Source organism: Coenobita brevimanus, chromosome 110, assembly GCF_032717465.1.
Source record: "Coenobita brevimanus isolate Jiangsu-jjx chromosome 110, ASM3271746v2, whole genome shotgun sequence".
NCBI classification, from domain to species: domain Eukaryota; kingdom Metazoa; phylum Arthropoda; class Malacostraca; order Decapoda; family Coenobitidae; genus Coenobita; species Coenobita brevimanus.
Genome location: NC_137063.1, coordinates 12655467 through 12673501, shown reverse-complemented (window position 1 = coordinate 12673501; position 18035 = coordinate 12655467). Strand labels below are relative to the sequence as shown.

Genomic DNA, 18035 nt, shown 5'->3' with positions numbered 1-18035 from the left:
AGCTGCTCTCCCTGTCCTATGGTTGTATGAAGATGAATCCTTCATTCTCACTGAACAATTGAGTGGAAAGAATGCCAAAAGCTGAACCTTCTTTTACTGAAGTGCCATAATGAAGTACAGTACATAAAAAAAATAAATATATATATTACACAGCTACCCACTGATATGTAAGAGCGCAGCAATTCAGTAGTGGGAAGGGCTGCAAACAGTCCCATGATGATCAAATTATTCTGGAAGCCCACCTCCGACACCTGGGAATCAGCAGTGTCCATCTGAAACACTGCCACACGCTTCCACCAAATCACATACCTGGAAAAGAAAATACAGTCAATGCATAACCAGACTCTAAATGGTTTAAAATAAGAAACATTACAGTAAACCTTCAATAGGTCAAACTAAATGAGGGAAGGATGACAATACAGCTGACAGTGTGATATGGCCGACGTTCATGATGGAGATTCTAATGGGGGACTTTCAGAGTGCTAAGTCATTCCAAACTCAGTCCTACACTTGTCTTTTGCTGGTTGCCATTATTGTAATAGCCATGGATTATTTCTACTCCAGTGTCTAACGGTGAGATATAGTAATGGCGTATGCTACTGAAATTACTATTACTCAAAAAATCATAACCAATAAGAATGATCTCCTTTATTTTCATAATTTTAGAATTTATGATCGTAGACTTGATACTGGAGTGTCTGGCTTTCACAACTACACGGACTACATTTATTTATCAAAGAGCAGTGCTCGTTTCGTCAGTCCTGTGTTAATGTTTGAGAATGAACTATATTGAATTAAAGGGATTAAATGCATTAACTCAAATTCAGAGGCTGCCAAATTAAATCAGGAACTGCTTATCAGCCTTCTTTATTATCAATCTCCTATCATAGTAACGTCAAGATTCAAAACTCACTCACTGGAGAGAGAGAGAGAATTTATCTTTTTTTCTATCAGTTGATGTACAAAGGGAATTAACGGTGTGTACTGTCCGGTAAAAAGAAAAAAAATGCCTACTGTACTTACTTTCATTACTATACCTCATACCAATTAATCTGGCCAGACATGTACAGGAACACTGTTCCCGCCAAGATTCTGATTGGCTGAAGGTGTTCATTCATTTTCATTGTTGCTTAAACCAATACTATCTTTATTATTAGATGTGATACTGAGTTGGTCAACAGTGCAATCATCAGAAGTGATAAGAAATCCATTATATACTTAACAACAATGAAATTTTCATAGGAAGATAGATATGAGTCAAAAAAATATTATAATAAACCACGCCAAGGTCAGCATTCAAACAATTCCTTTATGTCTCTGACACTTCCTAATATAACAGAAAATTACAGACACCTACTTAATCTAAGCATTGGTGTAACACAATTAAATTTCAAGATCAGTCCGTACTGTGATAATAGAGGAGATATAATGAAAAAGTATTCCTTTAGCCTACTTTGATTTTCACAATTTTTTCAAACCTCCCTCCCCTCAGAACTCGTCTTTTCATTAGAATTTTTAATTATTCAGAGTTGTGGCACGATTCAAGGATGCGGACTGATCTTAAACCTTAAATGTGTGTAATACCAACGCTTAGATTAAGCAGGTGTCCTTAATTTTCTGTTTCATTAGGGAGTGTTGGAGACATAAAGGAACTGTTCGAATGCTGACCTTGGCTTGGACTCTTATAATACTTTGTTGACTCATATCTCTATCTTCCTATGACAATTTCATTGTTGTTAAGGATATAACAGATTTCTTATTGCTTTTGATGATTGTATTGTCGACAAACTCAGTATCACATCTGATAATAAAGAGAGTATTGGTTTAAGCAACAACGAAATTGAACAAATCCCTCCAGCCAATCAGAATCTCGGCGGGAACAGTGTTGCCATACATGTCTGGCCAGATTAATTGGTATGAGGTATAGTGTTATAACTCTGACACTAGGCTACCCTTTGATTTGTATTTATGACAAAATTACATTAGCCTACCTAGCCAGGCTTTAATTGTATAATACCTTGGCATTTAATAGACATCTAAGAAAAAACTGCCACTTTAATGTTTAAAATATGAAAACTGAAGAAACAGTATGTATGTACTGTATAATTTAATATCAACAGTTTGCATCATCTAACGTACAAGAGGATATTAAAGTGAAATACAGACAGAAGTCGTACCAACTCTCCAGTGCCATCTAGAATCACCCATGTTCCTTCAATTTTTGGAAGGGATGGTAAAATAAGTCTTAAAACACATACCAAATGATGATCAGGTAAGCCTCTGAGTCTCTGAATGAGAAAGTGAAGTCAAAAGCCTAGCTTTTTCAGTCCGATGATAAACATAGTTTTATTCTTGCTGCCAAACGATTTTAACATTTAGAATACTCATACTGAAAGGGATTAATGACGCTGTATCATTATCCAGTTCAGTTTCCCCTGAGCTGAACAAAGTCGTTGGAATAAGGAATAAAATGATTTGCGTCCTAAGAATGATGGAAATAATTTACTCACACTCATGTAGCAGCACACCCTCTAGGCTAACATGTAATTGTTTTTTTTTCTTCCCTCATTTTATAAATCAAGGTACATCATATGAATCATGCAAAGACTGGACTTCAAAATCTTGGTTAATTGCCACAATGGTCTAGTAAATGAACCGTATTGTTACGTCCCCGTCACATACTGCCACAGGCTCTAACAGCTGTAGTACAGTATTGAAAAGACGTTGCCCAGTGAGTTGTTCTTCCTGTGGTCTTCGGTGTACAGCACACAAGATCAGCTGAGGCAAAAATAAACACTGGCTTCTTAAAGTTCACCGTCTTTTTTCAAAATAATTACACTTAATGCTTGCCAACTTCACTTCACTATTCTTACAAGCACTGGAGCTATACGAACTTTACTAATTGCTGTTACACTTAATGCTTGACAACACTTCACCATTATTACACTTAGTGCCTGACAACACTTCACTGTTATCACACATGTACTTAAAATACACAAACTTCACTGCCTGACACTGCACTACACTCAATCTGAACTGAAAATCGACTAAACCTTTTTCTAGTCTCTTATCCATCCCTTTATAAGCTTGAATTGTTCGAGAAACTTCTACATTCTATGAGAACAACAGTTGCCAACTCGGAGATATCAAAACATGCCAAAGTTGTCTTACATTACATAACACTAAATCATTTACCATACGAACTTAAATTACATAATTTAACGAGCAATCACTTAAATAAAACATTATAAAGAGAACAAAAATTAATGTACAACTTAAAAATAACTAAGCTCACAAACAGCGGGCAAACTGGCACCTGACTCATACCGGAACTAGCTACCGTAAACATCAGGAAACGTCGAGAAAAATCTCGGCTACCTAGCTGGCAAAGCTTGCTTCTTAACAGTATGCATATCCGCCTTCACCGAGAACCAGCGAAAAGTGAGCTATGTTTTATCCCACAATGAAGAAGGTCGCCTATGACATATGGAAACAGATGTCAAGTGGTGGTATTTGGCAAATATTAAATTTCAGAAAACTAAGGCTATAACAAGCTTCAAGAAAGTGCTATTTTTACTCAAAAAGACAATATGAGTGTGAGAGAGGGGGGTGTGAATTGGAAGCAGGGCAGTGAAATGGCAGGGGACAGGGCGACGTGGAGGCGATTTGTTTGTGCTACCCCGTATGAGATTAAGGCATCTGGCAATCAACACATACACACTGATAGTGTAGATATGAAAGCCAATTGCACTGAACTCATCAGTAACACAAAGAAATGACTGTGTGTAAGGGATTGCCGGATGGAAGCCCAATGTATGCATATGCAAAATAGCCAGTCAAAAGTATTCATTCATGGGTGTGATATTTTTTATCAACGAGTATTTTAGTGACTTTAATGGTCTATAATGTTGCTAACTCCTGTAAATTTATCCAGACATATAGAATAGTCACAGTAGTTATGTTGCTTTTTCAGGTCTAGGACCAAGTTAGGGCTCACCAGCTAGGTAACAGACAACACTTGAGAGTCCCTCACTGCCCCAGGCTACATTTACATTAAATATTATTCAGTGGATGCCAAATACAATTATATATGTTCACAGTTATAATTCAATTCTGTGTGGGTTCATACTAAGTATAGGTACAACGATGATTTTCTGGCATCCGTGGTTTCAAAGCCTTGCCAGATGAACCATTTTGCTGGACTTACGGAGGCCACATACGTCACATGATAATTCAACAGAGATCAACAGAGGTCATGTATAATAATTCAACAATACACCTCTGACCGACTACCCTTCAGTGTAATCACAATCATGGCTGGGAAAATATGTGGAGAGAGGGGCAGGACCACTCAAAGTAAAATTTCAATCTCAGGTCACAGTAAATGAAATAATCAACATCCATCTATCTTTCTATCTATAGCCCGATGCCCTAATCCCGCAAAGGGTGGCTGCAGACAAAACATGACTTGGAAATTAGCAGATAAGGAAGGATTAAAAATTATCTGGATAAGGAGCTATGCAAAAGAGGAAGAGAGGGCTAAAACAAAGGAACATGTTAAGGAAGTGAAGGGAAAAAATGACCAAAGAACAGAGGAAGTGAAGACAGAGTTCTACTAGAGGGTTAGGGATCAGAAATTGAGGAAGTGGTACCAAAGGAGAGAGGGAGAGAGAAGGGCTGAATAAAAATGCAAAAAGATTAAAAGTAGAATATGCTAATGCAGATGGTCTAACCTCCGCATGGCTAAAAATGGATGATTTCTTGAGGGTACATGAGCCAGACATTATGTGCTTCATAGAGATCAAGCTAAGGGAGAATACTGAAATCTAAACGTGAGATGGGAAATATAAAGCATGGAGAAGAGACAGAAAAGAAAAAAACGGCAGAAGTGATGATACAGTGAAAAACAGCCTAAATGTAGATAGTGAGGAACTGAGAGAAGGTATGGCTGAAGCGATAAACATGGTAATAGAAACCAGAGGGAAAGGCAAGAGGGACATCACAGTAGCTTATGTCCCCCCCAAGACATGGGCATGGAATGAGGAGAAATATCAGATGTTGTCGGAAATGGTTAGATTTCTACAGAAAGTGACTGAGAAAAGCAACAACATAATCCTGATGGATGACTTCAATTGTAAAGAGGTAAACTGGGGGGAGTGGGATTCAAGAAGCAGTGAAGATTCGTGGGGCAGTATACTGTACTATTAAATATAGCGATGGATAATGTAAGGACCCAGAGGGTCAAAGAAGAGACAAGATTTAGAGGTGATGACATACCAGGAAGACTAGATTTAATTCTAACCAAAGAACCTGATGCAACTCAATCTCTGAAAGTTCTGTGTCCTACAGGATAGAAGGAAATGGGGAGACAAGCAATGAGCTATACAGGCATCGAAGATAGTACTTTGGGAAAGCAAACTTCACAGGACCGAGAAAATTTTTTGAAGAAACGGCTTTGCAAGAAGTCTGGAAAACAAGACAAATACAGAAGAAGTGGGATATTTTTCTAGACTTCTGTAATAAGGGTGTGGAAAAGTGTGTGCCAAAAGTCAGTGGGAAAGAGAACTGGAGAGATGACTGGTTCAACAAAAGGTGTATGATAGCAATAAAATAAAAGGGATAAGGCATGGAACAAATGGAGAAAGAGAAGTAATAACGGAACAAAGGAAGTATATAAAAGAACTAGTAATGAATATACAAGAATACGTACAGAGCAAGGAAGAAACTTCAAAAAAGGTTTGGTCAACCAATGTAAGAAAGAACCTAAATTTTTTTACAGGTTTGTTAAAGGCAAACTGAAACAAAAGGAAGGAATCAATAAGCTGAAAGTAAAAGGAAATGCCTATAAAGTTGTGATAATGCAAGCTGAAATAATGACCAAATGCTTCCAATCAGTCTTCACAAAAGAAAGTGATTTTGTGGATGAGGAGGGAGTGACTAGAAATGTAGTGCTAAAAGATGTAAAAGTTGAAGTGCAAGAAGTATACAAATTAGTGGAAACTCAAGATGTGAGGAAGGCCCCAGGGCCAGGTAGGATCTCTAATCGAATACTACAGGAATGCAGAAACAAATGGCAGATAAGATTCACGGTTTAATTGTATGTTCCCTGGAAGAAAGGAAAGTGCCACGGGAATGGAAGAGGGCCAATATGGTACCAATTTATAAGGGAGGGAACAAGGAAGAACCCCTGAATTATAGACCAGTGTGAGAGAAAGTAATGTGTGCTTCCATGCCCGAAAGAATAACCTCTGTAATGCGTGAGGCACACCCAGATGGCTCTCAGCCACGGAAGAAATAATTCATCATTCCAGGTAATATCAAAGATGTACTGCTTGAGGGCCTCCCAATCAGCAGCTCCAAAGTGCCATAACTGTCACTTCTTGGGAGAGTCCACAGGCCATCCTGGAGTAATAGTACAGGTTAAGGTGACAAAGTTGTGAGCAGAGAGGCTTAACCGCGAGAAAAGGTAAACAGCATAAGCAAGGATTAGTTGCATGGAAGAGGTCAAGTATGTTGGAACTCTCTCCAAGGCTATCACAGATATGGGCAGGGTGCTGTACAAGCTGCTCTAGGTCATTAACAATAGAAAAGACGTAGGGTTCTTCATCAGGTAGATCAGCGAAAGGAGAAGAGCTAAAGGTGGCGGTGAACACTGAAATAATCTAAAATGGACATTTCAGAGAATGGAGAAATTGATAGGATGTGTTTCATCTTAGAAGTAAGATAATCAATGAATTTTTCAGTCAGCAGAATCTGGGGACAGGTATGCAATACAGGTATATTTAGTCAGAGAATGACAGGATAACAAAGTCATGGAGCAGAGGATTCAGATGGCTGAAGTTCAGGAACACGAGGGCAAGATATGTTGTTGCATACATATAGAAACAGCCACCTTTGGCTTTGAAGTGAGAAAGCAGGAGGATACAGAGAAGGATTTGGTATCAGTCACCTCAGACAACTGAGTCTCAGTGAAAAGAGAGGGTAACGTTTAGAGGAAGAGAGGTGGTGTTCAACAAAGAGATGATCAGAGGAAAGACCATGTTGCAGAACTGGACAAGGAGTGCATCTGACAGTGGTTCCATGCATCTCACTAGGCCATCTGTCACTGGGAGAGGGGCAAATGGTGGGGTGCTTTTAGTACCGGTCCCTCCCCCCTCCCCAGACCCGGGGTTGGGTGTTGAGATGACATTTTTTTCTGTATTTAGAATAGGAAGTGTGGTGTGTAATATGCGTGTAGTTTGATGATGAATGGTATAGAAAATCATACAGGAGAGTATGCTGGCCTACTCTCTGTGTTACTCAAACAGTGAAAGCAAAGGGGGATGGTCTGAAGCTAGTCCAGAGGGCTGATGAAACAGGAGCTCTAACTCTCCGTGTCATTAGCTTTTCATCCACCTCGGAAGTACTGCCCTGTTCAATTGGTACTACAGTCTAACCACTTTGCTTTTCCTGCCACAGTCTGAAGTGACCCTCCCCTCCCCTTTTTTTTTTGTCACCACTACATCATGCAAAAGTAAGGGAGATGAGTGGATGGTGCTGATAGTTTACCATGCACCAAAAGAGGGCTAGGAATGGTGAGTTCCAATTCTACATCATCTGATTTGTTTGTCACAACTGCCACCCACCTGCCCCATGCCACCTCCACCCCTACCAAGTCACTCACTCATGAAAGAAAGGGACTGAGTGAAAGTGTGATCAGGAGGGAGCTAGTGGTGACAAGACAATGTCCTAGCTGTTAAGTGGGGAGATGATGTCTTAGTACTGAAGTTACCATGTGGAGAGTAACATGCGCCTAGGTGAAATAGAAAAATAAGGAAAATTTCACAGGAGAGAAGACGTGTTATTATAAATCTATACAATACACCAGATGCTTGATTTAATAAACATCGGTTTAGCGGAAGCCCGATATAATGGAATCGTTTTTTTTCCAGTATTTTTTTGTCCAATTTAAAAGAAAATTTCCATTAAAATGAGTATAATTCTGTTAAAGAAATTCCTTTCCAAAAACCACCTAATTACTGGGAAACGTCCCATAAATCGAGCAAGTCATCCAGGCCATACCAAAAACATCCCCCTGACTGAAGGTGTGTGGTGTTGCCACACGTCCCCTCCAAGCTGCCTGGGTAGTGGTGGGGACTCGGCAACATCGTTCGGCCCATGCAGTCTTCACATGATCCCCGAGCTGTAAACAACTACTCCGTGTGAGTGCAGTTTTGCCTTGGTATTGTGACCTTATTATTTTTATTTTATTTTATTTTTTTTTCAGGGAACCAAAGCTTTAATGAACCATGCCTAAGGTTCAGGAAAAGAAGGAGGTGAGGCTTTCTCTTGCCCAGAAACTGGAAATAATTGAGAAGATGGAGCACCATCCCTGATGCTCCCCAGCCCCTCTGTCACTCCTATACCACCTTGAGAGTTGATGGAGGGCGATTCTGACAGTGACTAAGTCACCCCCAGGCCTGACAGGTTTGAGGGGGTCAGTATGGCTACCTGTTTCAGGCATATTTCTCCATTAAATGCAGAACCCCGACTTTTGGAGGTAAGCTTTACTGTGGTTTGCTATCCCTATTTACTATTCAGTAATCCCTCAATTATCCAATGTAACAGAGTCAAAAGCATGTCTGGGTGGTGGTAATGTATGAACAATATCCCATCTATACCCAGACCCTACCTATCCCCAAACTCCAACCTACTGTATATCTATCCAATTTGTACAGTACCTATGCTTACTTTGGCAATGTTTTCTGGTCATTCAGGCATATTTAGACATCAAAACACACACAGGATTATCCAAAGTATTGCTAAACATCATGAAAGCCATGCAAAAAAAAAAAAAAATTGAAAACCAAAAAACCAACTACCTATACACTACTGTATGTACAGTAACCCTCCTACTTTTGGCACTGTTTTCAGGTCAATCTGCCATATTTAGACATCAAAACACACATACAGTAGAAATATCCACAGTAATGCTAAACACCAAGAAAACTATGAAAAAAATAAAGAATGAAAACCAAAAAAACACCCTACCTATACACTACTGTGTGTACAGTAAATGAGGGAAGGGTGAGTGAGTTGGGGGAAGGGCAGTAAAATGGTGGGTGACTGAGCGACTTGGAGGTGTTTTGTCTGCGGCCACCCTTTGCGGGATCTGGGCGTCAGGCTATAGATAGACAGATAGATGTACAGTACCCGTCCTAATTTTGGCAGTGTTTTACTGCCAACTTTAACATTATAAAAAAAAAAAAAAAAAAAAAAAAAAAAATGAAAACCAAAAAAAAAACCCTACCTATACACCACTGTAAGTTTTTTTTTTTATTGCTGGGAAGAAGGAACCAAAGGCCACAAGCCCGCAATAACTGTTCCTTCCAAGAGGGAAACAAAATACAAGAGAGAGCCAAATTCAAGGTCCGATCGTTTCGAGATGCCTAGACACACGGCATTTGAAAGATTGGAGATCATAGCTAGCAGGACATACAGACAGAGGGAGACGGTTCAAGAGCTGACCTGTTGCATAAATGAAGAACTGGGTGTAACGGTTAACTCTTGCATTAGAGAGCTGGACAGAAAAGAGATGAGAGTTTGCTGCTAGACGGGTGCTACGGCCCGTTGTAGAGGTGGAAGAATGCAAGCAGACAGTTCAGAGGAGCAGTGACCACTGAAGTGGCGATAAAAAAGAGATAAAGAGGCAACAGTGCGGCGAAGAGACAGAGGTTGAAAAGGAGCCAGTAAGAGGAGTGTTGATGAGATGAAAAGCCTTTGACTCCACCCTATTGAGAAGAGCTGTATGTGGGGAGCCTCCCCACACATGAGAGTTGTACTCTAAACAGGGGCAGATAAAACTAGCAAATAGAGTCAACAATTGTGCAGGGGTAAAGAAGGAACGGAGTCCGTTAAGCGCACCTAATCCCTTGGATGCAGATTTTACAAAAGATGTAATATGATCTTTCCAAGGTAAGTCCCGAGTGAATGAAACCCCAAGCATGTTCAAGGATGATGCAGGATTAAGCTGAATATTATTAAACATTAGTGGGTACACCTGTGGAAGATTTTGACGGATTGATAGGTGTAAGAACTGAGTCTTTGATGCATTAAAAACAACAGGATAAATACAAGAACTCAAAACTCAGATAAACAGTAAAATATCAGAACAGCAAACACTAAACTGGAAAAATTACCTTCAAACACTTGACCACAAAACAAACATCAGCAAACTCTACAAAATACTAAACAGCATCACACTTTCCAACAGCAACACCACACAATCACATGCTGCCATCACAACAACAGACACCATACCATCAAACAAACAACAAGCAAACACTCTCATCAATCACTTTTCATAAGTCAGCCATCTAACCCCCCATCCGGAAGACCGACGTATCATCAGACGTAAGAGACAGTTCCCCACAGACCCAGACTACGAACCTTTCAATTACAACCAGACAAAGCACATCATTAACAACCACAAGCACTCATCTGCCTGTGGACCAGACAATATAAGCAACATTCACCTTAAACACCTAGGACCACAAGGCATATATGCACTCACCAACATATCAAACTACAGCTACTCACACAACATAATACCCAACATCTGGAAGCATGGCAGTATCATCACTATCCCTAAATTCAACAAAGACCCCACGTTACCCTCCTCACATCGCCCCATCACACTCCTCTGCATCCCCTCTAAAGTCACTAAATGATTGATACTACAACTAGTCACACCTCACATTCCCCTAGCCCAGTCACAACATGGCTTTAGGCCACTACACTCCACAAACACCCTTCTTACAGACCTTACACAGAGAGTTTTCGATGGCATAAATTCAGCTAGGCCACCACACAGAACACTCCTCATCACACTAGACATTAGCAAAGCTTTTGATGCCATCCCCCGCCACAACCTCACAAACAAAATACTCAACACAAACATGCACAATAACACAATAAGATGGCTGGCAAACTACTTAGCAGGCAGATGTACACATGTAATATTTGCTGGTCAGTCTTCTAACATCAGAAACTTCACAAACGGCGTCCCCCAAGGATCTGTTTTGTTCCCTACACTCTTTAATCTATACATGAACGACATACCCACACCCCACACACCACAGATACACAGAGCTTCTTATGCAGATGATATAACACTTACATGTACACACCAAAATGCAAACACAGCTGCACACATCATTCAACCTTACCTCAACACACTACACAAATGGTTCACCACAAACAGGCTCAAAATAGCCCCAGCCAAATCTACAGTGACTCTTCTCACAAACTGGACAGCAGAACACAGTCACATCCCACACCTCACCATAAACAACACTCCCCTACCACACACACACACACACACACCCAAAATCCTTGGCATAACATACAATACATCAATGTCATTTAAACAACACATCACAAACATTAAAAATAAAACACCACCAAGACTCAATGCTTTGAGGTCACTTGCCCGTACAACATTCAGACACAACAAAGAAACCACCACCACAGTATACAAACAATACATACGTTCAGTGATGAATTATGCAAGCCCTGCCTGGGCTTCTAACCTGACCAAAACACACTACAACACTCTACAGACCATACAAAACAAGGCCCTAAAAATAATCACAGGCTGCACAGCTACTACACCCACAGACCACCTACATCAAGAAACCAAAGTCCTCAAAGTCAAGGATCACCTAGACATGAGAGGCACCCAGTTTCTTGCTGCAGCCTCCACAAACCCACAACATCCACTACAGTACATGGCAGCACATCCACCCACACCAAGGAACATCAAAACAACACCCAGCACACGATACCATACACAAATACTGTCATCTCTCCCCCCTCGCCCACCTCAGACCAGCTTCCAGAAGCATAGCCACACTCAGATCACTCGCCGCTCCATTCAGTCACTTAAAGACAACACACAGCTGCATGCACGGCCACCTGACATCCACCCTTCTGAATCCTATCTTCCTCGTGAGGACAGGGTCCACCTGGCCAGGCTGAGATGTGGGCACCATCCAGCCCACTTAAGCTACCAGAAGAGGCTGGATGACTCCGTCGCTGATGCCTGTCCACAATGCAACACAGCACCCCATACTATTCAGCACATTATGGAAGACTGAATTGCACACAATTACCTATGCCAACAACACAACATACACTCTTTGAGAGCTCTGTGGGAAAGCCCGGTCTCGGCCATGGCCTTCCTAATGGACTCGGAGCTGTTCGGCCAGTCTGCCTAGGGAACAACTACTACTACTACTACAGGATTATTTTTACCCCCGTCAAAGATACGAACCAAGTCAGGCATTATGTGTGCCATAGCCTCATCCCTTGTTTGCTGAAGTAATTGCTGAGATGGATGTTGCAGGAACCAAATGGAAAGGTGAAGGGTGGAGTCATCAGTGTACGAGTGGATAGGGTTAGATGTACAGATTAGAAGGTCTTTGATGAATAAAAGGAAGAGAGTTGGTGATAGGACAGAGCCCTGAGGAACACCACTGTTAACAGATCTTGAAGAAGAATGATGGCTGTCTACAACAGCGGCTATAGAACGACCAGAAAGGAAGCTATAGATGAAGGCACAGATAAAAGGTTAGAATCCGTAAGAGGGCAGTTTGGAAATAAATGATTTATGCCAGACTCAATCAAAAGCCTTTGAGATGTGAAGTGCAATGGCAAAGCTTTCGCCAAAGTCCCAAAAGGAGGATGACTTGGAGTCTGAAAGGTAGGTGATAAGATCGCCAGTGGAGTGTCCCTGACAGAACCCATACTGACGATCAGAAAGAAGGTTGTGATAGGACAGATGCTTTAAAATTTTTCTATTAAGAATTGACTCAAAAACTTTTGAGACACAGGATGTTAAAGCAATTGGACGGTAATTAGTGGGTTGGGAATGGTTACCCTTCTTTGGGACTGGCTGAATGACAGCAAACTTCCAGCAAGAAGGAGAGGTACTAGTTGACAAAGGCGAAAGAGTTTACCTAGGCAGGATGTAAGCACAGAAGCACAGTTCTTGAGGACAACAGGAGGGACTCTATCAGGCCCATATGCCTTGTTAGTATTAAGGCCTGTGATGGCAGAAAATACATCAGCTGAAGAAAATTTAAGGTCAGCCATGAGGAAGTCAGAGGGGGGAAGTGATGGAGGAATAGCACTGGAATCATCTAAGGTGGAATTGGAGGAGAAAGTCTGAGCAAAGAGATCTGCTTTATCAGTAGAAGAAATAGCTACAGAACCATCAGAGTAGAAAAGATGAGGGAAGGATGATGAGGTAAAGTTGTTAGAAAGGTTTCTGGCAAGGTGCCAGAAGGAGCTGGAAGAATTCGAGTTGGAGAACTGAGAGCATTTAGTATGGATGAAATTATTTTTAGCAGCACAAAGAACAGACTTAGAACGATTCCGGGCAGAAACGTAAAAAAGATGTGATTGAGGGGTGGGTTGGCTCCGGTACCTTTTATAGGCCCTCTCCTTATTGCAGGCAGCATCAGAACAAGCGTGTTTAAACCAAGGCTTTCTTGTATTAGTCAAAGGATATGAGAAAGGAAAGTACAGTTCCTCTCCTAACTTTGGCACTGTTTTCAGGTCATTCTGCCATATTTAGACATCAAAACAAACACAGGAATATCCATATTAATGTTTAACACCAAGGAAATAATGCATAATCACACATCCACAAAAAACCTCAGGATGGTTGGAAAATCAGTTATCTGACACCAGTGATAAGTGCTCCCAAGCCACACAAAAAATTCCACTGCCAAATATGCCACCGGAAACTGGTTATATTGGTATAAATGTATACCATCATCTTAGCTGGTGTTTATACTATAAGATAAGCTAATACAAAAACAGAAAACTGACACGTAAAAGTACAGAAATGCAGAGAGAATAGTGTTCACAAGTAAAACTTACCTTCATGAAACTTCCCACCATTCAAGTGCAAAATTTTGCTAGCACCTACCAAGAGCTAAGCATGTGTCTGGATACAGAATTTCATGAGCTTCCTCTCGGTCACTTCCGAATTTCAATATGACCAATAGTATTTAAATAAATCGCAAAAAAAAAAAATTAAAAGCTCACGAGTCACTGCAAGCAGAGTGAGAGAAGTTCTGGACAAATGTGGATGTGTGCATGGAAAAGTTTGAAAGGAATGAGAGAGTGTTTTTGATTAGTGATATGAATGGTAAAGTAGGGAATGTGAAGGTGGATGGAGCAGTTGGTGAGTGGGGTGTGCCAGCTGAGATAGATGAGAATGGCAGTGTTTTAGTGGACATTTGTGCCAGGAGGGGGTTGGTGATAGTCAATATCCTCTTCAGGCACAAAATGATCCACAGGTATACATGGTGAGTGGTGAGAAGGGTGAGTGGTGAACTGAATGAAAGGAAGGGAATGACTGATTATGTGTGTGTGGATGAAAGGATGGAAGGTGTGTAATGGATGCAAGAGCATATAGAGGTTGGGGGAGTGGACTTTCTGACCACCGCCAAGTGGTGGTCAGAATCAAGGTACAAGAAAAATGGAGAAACAGAAGGGAAGGACAGGAGGAAGGAGTAGATACAAGGAGAGTGGAAAGGTTACAAGAGGATGAGAAAAAGGCAGAATATAAAAGAGAAGTGGAGGAACGACTGGGTAAATATGGACTGGAGCAGATGGGGGACGTGGAAGGTGTGTGCAAGATATTCAAAGAAGAAATATGTGCAGAATGTGAGGTGGTGTGTGGGGTGAAGAGAAAATGAAAGGGGGTGCAAGGAACATCATGATGGAATGACGAGATGAGACAGGCTCTGGCATAAAAGAAGAAAGCATATAACGAATGGATGAGAAATAGGGGCGTGGAAGAAGCTGAGAGACGGAAGAGAGTTATATATAGAAAAGAAGAGAGAGGTGAAACTCTTAGTAAGAGAGAATAAGATGAGAGTGGATGAGTAATTTGGAAGAAATTTGAATGTCAACTGAGTGGACCGTAAGAAAATGTTCTGGAAAGAGGTAAAGAGAGTTAGACAGGGTGGCAATGAAGTTAGTAAGGGAGTGAAAGATAAAAATGGTAGATTACTAGTGGAGAAGGAAGGAAAACTGAGCAGATGGAGAGAACATTTTAAGGAATTCTTGAACACAGAGAATGAAAGTGATGGATGTATAAGTGGTTTGGGAATGGCTGGGAGAAGGAGGGAGATAAAAAGACAAGAAGAAATCAGTAGGATGGATGCAATGAAGAAAGTCAAAATGGGGAAAGCCCAAGGAATTGATGAAGTGTGTGGTGAAATCCTGAAGCATGTGGGAGAGATGGTACTAGAATGGATGTGGAAGATGTGCAGATTGGCCTGGGAGGAAGGTAGAGTCCCAGAGGATTGGAAGTTAGGTATAATTATTCCCTGTACAAGGGGAAAGGGAAAAAAGAAGTATGTGGTAATCATAGGGGCATCTGTCTTCTTAGTGTAATAGGAAAACTATATGGTAGGATACTTATTGACAGAGTTAGGGAAATAACAGAAGAATTACTTGGAGAAGAACAAGGAGGCTTTAGGAAGGGAAGACGTTGTGTACATCAGATATTCATTCTTTGATCTTTAGTGGAAAAGTTTCTAGAGAAGGGAAAGAAGTTATGTGCGGCCTTCATGGATCTGGAGAAAGCATATGACAGGGTGGACAGACAAGGATTGTGGAAAGTATTAAGAATATATGAAGAAGATGGGAAGTTGTTGAATGCTGTGAGGAGTAAGTAAGAGGGTGATAAGGCTGCAGCGCGTGTGGATAGTGAACTGAGTGAATTTTTCTATAAGAAGGTTGGGTTGAAACAGTGATGTGTCATGTCTCCATGGATGTTCAATCTGTATATGGACTGGGTTATAAAAGAGATATAAGGTAGGGCAGTGGATGTTGGGGTGGACCTAGTGAGAGAGGGCAGTGTTTGGAAACTCCCTGTACTGTTGTTTGCAGATGATACTGTGTTGTTAAGTCAAGACGAAGGGGAACTGCAAGGCTTGGTGGATGAGTTTGGGAGAGTAAGAAACAGAATCTAAAGGTGAAGGTAGGGAAGAGTAAAGTTATGGTCTTTGGGAGAATGAAATCAGTGAATGTACAATGGGTTTGGATGAGGAGGAAATGGAAAATGTGAGTATGTTTAAGTACCTTGGTAGTGTTATGAGTAAGGATGGAAGTTTGGAGGGTGAAGTGCTTGAAAGGGTACAATAAGGAAGAAAGGTTGCTGGTTCCTTGAAAGCAGTGATAAGAAACAGGGAAGCGAGCATGGAAGTGAAAAAGTTACTACATGACAATATTGTAATACCAACTCTAACGTATGGAAGTGAAGGTTGGACCTTGCTGGAGGGACAGAAGTCAAGAGTAAAAGCAGTGGAAATGAGTTATTTTAGGGGAGCATGTGGAGTCACATGGAGAGACAGACTGACAAATGAGGATGTGAAGGAGCATTGTGGTGTGGATGTGGATGTGATACAAAGCATTAGGAGAAACACACTGAGGTGGTTTGGCCATGTGGAGAGGATGGAGAGCGAGAGACTGACAAGGAGAATGCGTGTGAGTGAGGTGGAGGGGGAGAGAAGGAGGGGGGGGGCCAAGGATGAGATAGAGGGATGGAGAGGAGAGGTATGTGAGAGAGAGGGGTGTGAGCTGGGAGTACGGCAGTGAAATGGCGGGGGACAGGGTGACGTGGAGGCGATATGTTTATGGCCACCCCATATGTGATTAAGGCGTCTGGCAATAGATATAAAGACAGAGCCAGTGCTATCAGCGCGAAGGAGGGGAGGGACTGCGGGAGTGATGGGGGAGCCTGGTGGGTATGGAGGAGGGATGGGAAGAGGAGAAAAGAGGCTGTGGGCAGGATATTCACCCTTCTGTCACAAGACGGATGGGCGCTTCTACCATACATTTACTTGTGGCTTGTGGTCTGCTTGACGCCTGGTGGCCATTCAGAAAGAAAACTCCCGGTGACCAGTGGCGTAGCGTGGGCTGCCAACGCCTGGGGCAAGGAAAGTATTGCGTCCTCTAACCTGTGGACCGTCAGCACTCCCTGAGTCCCTTCCACCAGTCCAGTACTGAACCCCTTACCCCGTAAGCACATGTATTTTATAAAAATACTTCATTGTATAACAATTTTTTCACTTTCGTAAATGTTTAAACTATTAAAAAATCGAATATACAGTATATATATATATATATATATATATATATACAGTAAGCCCTCATTATACAATGCCTCATTGTACGATATTTCGCTAATACAATGTCAGAATTTTAGTACCCTATGCCCACTATACAATGGGAACGATTTGCAACAACAATGGATCATCCACGGCTCAATGAACAGCGAATGTGCAAACGCAACAAAAACGTCCTCACACTGTCGGCATTAGACCACACACACTTGTCCACCGGTCCAGCCTCGTTAGCTAGCCCTGCCCAGCCAGCTAGCCCAGTCTCATCGACTGGTCCAGCACCATCAGCCAGCACCACCCAGCCAGCTAGCCCAGTCTCATCCGCCAGTCCAGACTCATCAGCCAGCCCCGTGCAGCCAGCCAGCCCCGTGCAGCCAGCCAGCCCTGCCCAGTCAGCCAGTTCTGCTAGTGATGAGTGAGGGCTGTGAGGCCCTAACTGTCCCTTAGCCTCAGAGGGGACATCAACAATCCTATTTACTTAAGTAATAGTAAGAACTACTGTATACTGTTATTTTCATGTTTTTCCCCTCTTTATTCATTATTAATGTGTTACTTTACATGTTTAAACATAAGGATATTTCATGTATGTGAGTGTTAAGGTGTGTGAATGTGCGAGTTTAGGCAGGTCTGGGAACGTATCCCCATTGACTACATGTTATAACAGGTTCACTATACGATGGATTGCTATACGATGGGGTTTTCAGGAACGGAACCCCATCGTATAATGAGGGTTTACTATATATATATAGCGTTAGGAGAAACACACTGAGGTGGTTTGGACATGAGGAGAGGATGAAGAGTGACAGACTGACGAGGAGAGTGTACTGTATGTGAGTTAGGTGGAACAGG

General features: G+C 41.6%; 1 protein-coding gene across 1 annotated transcript in view; it reads right to left on the bottom strand.

The window, feature by feature from the left end:
• Window positions 1-276: 276 nt before the first annotated feature.
• Window positions 277-18035, bottom strand: part of LOC145417306 (uncharacterized) — a 564754-nt gene continuing 546995 nt past the window's right edge. The window contains exon 10 of the mRNA XM_080285979.1: window positions 277-309. The gene's annotated coding sequence lies outside the window, so the exon portion shown is untranslated. The remainder of the gene's footprint in view (window positions 310-18035) is intronic.